Raw genomic sequence first — 7,238 nt, 5'->3', positions numbered from 1 at the left:
TTTGTGGCCCCTGTGGTCCTGCTTCCCAGAGGAATACTCCTGCTCCCGTCCCTCGGACCTTCTTGTTTGCGGTGATTTCTCTGACCGGTGCGACCTCTCTGACCGGTATGATTTCTCTGCCCTGTGAGATTTCTCTGACCTCTGCAGCCTCTCGTCCCTCTGAGATTTTTCCCTCAGCGAGTCCTCCAAGTCCTTGAGTTGGTTCCTTAGTTGTGACACTTGATTTTTGAGCCTCACGTTCTCCCTTAGCCTCTCCTCCCCGAACATGGGAGTGACGGAACGACTGTCGGACTCATCGACCCTCTCCTTCCTGACGATGCTATTGAGCCTGACTCGGCTCCCCTCGGGCCTTTTCTCCGGTTCCTTCTCAGCAGGGACCTTTTGTGTCTCTTTAGGCAGCATAGCCTGCTTGTTGGCAAGCGGATCGTTCACCTCCAGAGCAGCGGGAGGCGGGGCTTCAATGCCCTGTGGGTTGATCACACCCATTGAGGGAGTTGCGGCGGGAACAGTGGACAGCAGGGGAGTCCCCATCACCTGGTGCACAGCGGCGTAGTTGAGCAGAGCCATCATCTGCTCTGCCAATACAAAGTTTATCGGTCCACCACCAGATGTGGGGGCCAAGCCTTGCAAATCTGATCCCGGGGTCACCAGAGCAGATCTCTGGGTGGTAACATTCTGACCCGTCAGCGGCGTAGTAGAAATGGTGTGGAAACCCGGTGGTGTGGTGAAAACGGTGCTAGCTTACAGTCCGCTAAACAGTGAGGTAGCAACCTCAGTGGTATGAGCGGCGGAGCTAAGGACAGCGTTGTCAAACTCCTTCTCAAGAGTGCGGTGAGCATCCGAAGAACCCATAGTACCTACACAGGGAAAATGTGAGAAAATATTTTAAATAAAAAATGGACCGGACCGTCCGCTACCGGAGAAATACGAAATATGGAATGTCCCGAACACTGGCACGAAGGCCATTAAGATATCCTATGAGAAACATCCCCACGCACTGGGAAATAAGCCCAGAGCACAATCTAAAACGTAAGCAGAGAGAACGGTGGAGATTTTCCCATACATTCGGACTCAAATTCGGCAGAGAGGACATATTACCCGGTAAAATAACCGTGAAAACCCAAAAAACACAAAAACAGGGCACCAACCAACAGATCGTTAGCGAAATACGTTAGATTCGTAAGAAAAACATAAATTATGCGAGAAAACACTATAACCACACACAATTATCATGATTACGTAAAATAATCATAAATTAGCGCCCGATCCTCAGCACCCACCACCTTCCCGTCATGCACATGCAAGGAAAGTTGCAAAAAATCACAGATCTCAAAAGTTCATAGGTAGATCCGCATGAAAAACGTGAATATCAGTCCGGATTTGCTTGGGTAATCAGATCATCAGCTCAATTGAGGCCTACGCACGCAAATCCGAACGTAATTACGGATCTGCATGCGCAGGTGGTCAAAACTCACGCCTTAGCCCAGAATTCCCACAGACGACGCCAGTTGGTGAATTATAATTAGACGGATATAGAGTTTATCGGTGAATTATTGCAGATTATGAATTATACCTAGTGTTGTTTGGAAAAGCGAGAGAGAAAAGCAAAGTTGAGAGCACGAAAGTCTGATTGCCGTAGTATTGCAAGTGAAGATAGCGTAGATTACAAAGTGCGTATGCATGGTTATTTATAATTTACAAGCTATGGGCAAAATAGTAAATTCATTGCTAAAACATACGCCCCGCGTGGTCGAGGATATAATAGTAAATTTGCCCTTAGTCGGGAGATTTCTCCGCTCTTTTGGTGATTTCTCTGGCGAAGGCCATTTCTCTGACAAAGGTCATATAGTTGTGACAACCTTATTGGAATCAAACCTAGTGTATCGGGAATATACTCATATAGTTGTTATGCCCAGATTAGACCTCTCGAGTTAAGTGTTCATGCTTAGATCATCTTGTCCAAATCAGAATATAAAACTAGCTAGACATAAAGTAAATAATGAAAGCAAAAGATATGATTAAAAGCAAATTAAAAATACTTAAAGAAATAAACGAGTACTTACGGCCAAAAGTGTCGTACAGAACATGAATAAAATAACCTAGAATTATGCCCACAAAACGAATGTAAACAAAATGCACAACAGTCGATTTTTTTGCACCCTTGGCTTCGAAAGATCTTTGGGTATATATAGGCGAGATTAGGGCAACAGAAGGCCCAGCCCATGGTGTTGCGGCCGGATCCATGCAAGGCATGGAGATGCTATCCATTTTCAGACCTAGTATCTTGAAGATTTGTTTCCTTCCGAATAAGGCGGAGGTTTAGCCTCATCGGTCTCTTTTGGATGCTGCCGCCTTTGTCCCATATCAAGCGCCTACTTCACAGTCCTGCCTCACCCGTCTATTGTGCTTCTGACTTCCTTCCCTGTTCTCCTCCTCTTGCCTGTCAGCTTCCGTGCGGTACTTATGGGCATAAGGGGTGGTTTTGAAGGAATATTAAACTGAATTAATGCTCCGTTTGCCCGATGATCGTTTCTTGGATTATTATTAATTTATCATACAACGATTAATCCTAACATGCTCCTATGAATTTAACAACTGCACGTTGGAGTTAGAAAATACCTGAAGAATTCCTAAGAATTCGTCAATCTGTCGCTGAACAGGTCAGTCAGCTTCAAGCCTTCGTTTGAAGCCTCAAACGTCCTCAAACCGTATTTCAAGCCTTAAGGGGATGTCATTATCCTATACCGGATACGGGTACTAATACAGATAATCAAATATCATATATTAACCGCTATCACCCAAGATACAGAGTACTCGAGTTAGTATATAACTTTCACCCATAGTAAGTCAAAGTGATATACGAATTAATATATATATCTGAATACTTATTAGTATTAAGATTTATAAGTCACCGAGATCTTGATTCTTCACTTAAGTCAGATAGAAGAATACATCTCAAACTGTGGTCCTATCAATACGTAATGACGTACCAGTATAGACAAGTAGCCAAGACAAACTACTTCCATCTATACTGCAGCCTAAACCAATAACTTGTCCTAGAGTTATTTCGGCTGTGATCATATTATATCTCTTAAGGTTATTCCAATTATATGGTCTTCTGTGATCTACAACACACCATATAATCTACTTATATAGAGATAAAGAACATACATATGCAATCATGAACACAATCAGATAGGAGATTAGATAGTGAACTTAGGAAACATTGTATACAAGCATAAAACGTTCTTGCTTTCAGTATACAAATCCAACAATCTCCCACTTATACTAAAGCAAACTTTTAGTATACAATGCGTCTATTTACTAATCACCTAACACTTCTCCCACTTATACTTAAAGTTTCCTAAGTGGGTGGCATCAATCTGGCATCAATCGCATTCCCATCTTTCAATGACCATTTGCGATAAGCCTTTTGTGAAAAGATCAGTAGGTTTCTCCAATATGTGAGAATTTATTCTTTGAGCACATAACCTCGATTTACGAATAATCGTATAACTTGGTACTTACTCTCCATGTGTTTGACCCCTTGTGGTTCTAGGATTCCTTAGAGTTTGCAACTGCACTTGAGGTACCACGAAGGTGATGCTCTCACGCAAACTAGGAATCACTCTTAGACCCTGGAGGTAGTGGTCAAACCAAAAGGTTTTACCTCCCAAGGAAAACACATAGCTCGAGGTAATTATTCTTTGTTCCGGTCAGCCTGGAAATCCGAAATCATATAATCCAAAAAGGAACTAAACTGTCTAACTGGTAAACTATCCTTATTCTCTAGTCAGGGACTTGAAAATATAATTTACCACAGTTCAGTGTCCTTAACTAGGACTATACAGATATCTTACAATCATGCTAACTGCATAGCAATTATAAGATCTCGTATATAGCAATCCATACATGAAGCTATCTACTGCGGAAACGTAGAATACTGCCTTCATTTCCTCAACCTTAATAGGCATCTTAAGACATATGTCTTTAGATAAAGGAACGCCATAGCTCAAAGGTTGCAAACCTTTCTTGGCGGTATGCTAACTAAAACGAGTATTCTCAGTATCAATGTAAGACACTCGAGATAAGCCCAACATCTTTTTCTAGTGATCCATTATAACCTTGATCACAAGGATGTACACTGTACCTCCTTAGTCTTTCATTTGAGACTGTTCGGATAACCATTACTTTATATCTTGACAATAGCTCCATATTGTCGCCAATTAGGAGGATATTATCTACATAAAATGCAAGATAAACCACATCGCCGAATGACACGAGAGCGATTGACACGAGATGCTTCTCTCCCTCCCTCACGTAACCTTCAGGTTGTTGCACATGGATGTCCTTACCTTTTCAAAGGTAATATATATGACATCCATTTGCCAGACCTCGATTGTTTAAGTGAGCTGCTATGGGAAAAATGGTCCGAATGTTCTGAGCATGGCACTGGCGAAAATGTCATCATAACCTATACCCTTACACTGGGCATAACCTTTCGCCACCAGTCTAGCTTCGAAAGCTACGACCTTACTCATTCGGGCCTGTTATTATCTTGTATACTCACTTACAACCTAAGGCTTTACAGCCTCCTGGTAGCAAGATTTTCTAGTATACACCCATATTCTTAATGGATTGCTCCATTGAGGGTGCCAGGAAACTACATTCTCGTCTTCCACTAATTCCAAGTAGATATCTGGGTCGATTCTCTTATATTCACTACGAGGGACTGAATCCAAAGATTCTCCCAAGAACATAAATCGATCAGGTTGTCCCACAACCCTCCCACTACAATGGATCTATGGTGGCACATGTGTGTCAACAGTGCGTGCAGTGTCTTATGGTACAAAACTCTTGCACACTTGGCTTGGGTGATGGAATCGCCTGTCTAATGTCTTCAATTTCTTGAAGCACACTATCTGACTTGGATTAGTGATTACTCCCATAGTCCACTTCTAAGAATCGTGTGTCATTGCTAATAACCACTTTCTGATTCTTTAGGACTAATTGCAAAGATACATAACTCATCATCGAACATATTTTTTCAAGAGTGACCTATTTCTTCTCTCCACCACACCATTTTATATAGGGATTACACGGTGTAGTAAACTAGGTTGGAATCCCAAACACTGACAATGAATCAGAAAAGATCATTCCTAACACATTATTGGCCCTTTATCCCCTTTGCCATGAATGACCTGGTCTCCATCTTTTCCTCTATACAGGATTCGCAGGTTCGAAATAGTACAACCTGGATTGAATCCAATGTACTTATTTAGACCGAGCCTTTGGATCCTGTTAAGATAGATGTGACCTATTTCTAGGGTATCAATATATGTGTAAGATCCTCATGAGAGATTAGCCTTAACTTTTCTCTTTCTTTTGTTCGATGATGTAAATGCAATATAAAGGTATTTTGTAGACAAGTTATAGTATGAAGAGAGATGTTCAAAATACCAGAATAGACAACTTTGTCATTTCTTATGATAGGAACACCACTATCAAAAATGACATAAGATCCATCTATTCAAAATTTTGGAACATGATAAGGAACTCTAAAAAAAAAACTAAACTATGTCTTTAGAACTTAAAGACAAGTCTCCAATTGCAACAACTGCGACTCCAGTCACGTTGCCTATGAAGACAATCATCTCATCACTTCTCAGCTTCCTTGTCAGCCTAAAAGCCATGCAAGTTGAAACAATCTTTATCAGTTTCTCTCGTTATCCACTACTCACAACTGAGTAGAAAACGAGCTGATATGTCTCAGTTACTATAGCAAGTGAAGTACCTTAACCCTTTGCCTTGAGTATTGAAAGAAGAAATCTCCAATACCCAATCTTATCACACCACTACTCCCACTATTTCCCTTGTCTTTCTTGCCCCCTGGACCCTTCTTCTTCCCGTCATTCGACGAAGAAGATGGCTCTCCTTTGGCAATAACAAGTGCTTGCACATCTCTCTCCCACAACCTCCTTAGCCGTAACTAGAGCATTCAACAACTCAAAAGAAGTATTATCTTTCTTGCTCATAACAGCATTGAGGCGGAAGTTCTTAATTAAAAGACTTGGGAAGAGAGTTCAGGATAATATCGACTTTTACCTCACCGTCGATACTCCTACTGAGCAAGTCAAGTCCGTCAAAATTTGCATGACATGCTCGTGCACTGAGCTATGCTCACTCATAAAAATAACAAGATTACTCTTATCAAATTTAAATGGGCAGCTCAGTCCGATTCTCCGAACACTTCCTTGAGATTCAGCATGATGCCAATAGCATCATCCATGCCCTGATGTTGGAGCTACAAGGTTTGTGACATTATACTCATAATATAACATATAGCCACATTATTCGTTTTATGCCACCTTTTATGTAATTCATTTTTCTCATCAGTTGACTCATTGTTCGGACCATAAGAACGTGGAGTAGTAAGCAACACAAAAATTGTGTTTAATTTGTGATAAAGATAAAAATCCAAAACTGCGTTTCCATTTTATATATATATGGACCGGTTAAAAGACTTTGTGCAAGAATAAATAAGCAATAAGAGACATAGACATATCTGAAAGTAACGAACATAAAGCACATAGTTCGTAACAATAATATTGTAACCTTTTGATAAAACAATATTAATGAAACCTCCAACAGCTCAAAGAATCCCATGTGCAAGCCACGTTGGGTGGACGTTTACACACGAACTCCTCAACCAGACTATTCACCTAGTCATTTAATTTCCATGTCAACTTAACCTTTTGACAAAAGAAATTAATAGTTGGCACCTTAACTAGACCATATCATCATCAAGAAGGGACTCCTTTGGGTGTTGTGCATTGTACTTGATATGATATCTAAGCAATGACCACATTTTAACCTTGAAAATTAAATTCTCGAAATTGACATACTCACTCGGACCATGCCGCTTTCAATTTAACTTTCTTGGTTATCTTATTTAATTCCATTCTCCAAAGTACTCGTGAAAATTACACAAGTAAGCCACGTTGGGTGGACGTTTACTGCATAACTCCCACTACTTCAATGGATTAAATATTTTTATAGAAACCTCTTCTGACAAACTTATGAGAAACAAATATGAAGTAAGCCACATTGGGTGGACGTTTACTCACATTGCTAATCACTTTGTCTAGAGACCGCATGTGGAGGTCTACATAATTTTAAGAATAAAAATCAATAAGAAATAACCACAATTTAACTTTGAAATTAAATTTTTGAATTTG

This window comes from Salvia miltiorrhiza, chromosome 8, assembly GCF_028751815.1.
Source record: "Salvia miltiorrhiza cultivar Shanhuang (shh) chromosome 8, IMPLAD_Smil_shh, whole genome shotgun sequence".
NCBI lineage: Eukaryota > Viridiplantae > Streptophyta > Magnoliopsida > Lamiales > Lamiaceae > Salvia > Salvia miltiorrhiza.
Note: the sequence above shows the minus strand (reverse complement) of the source record.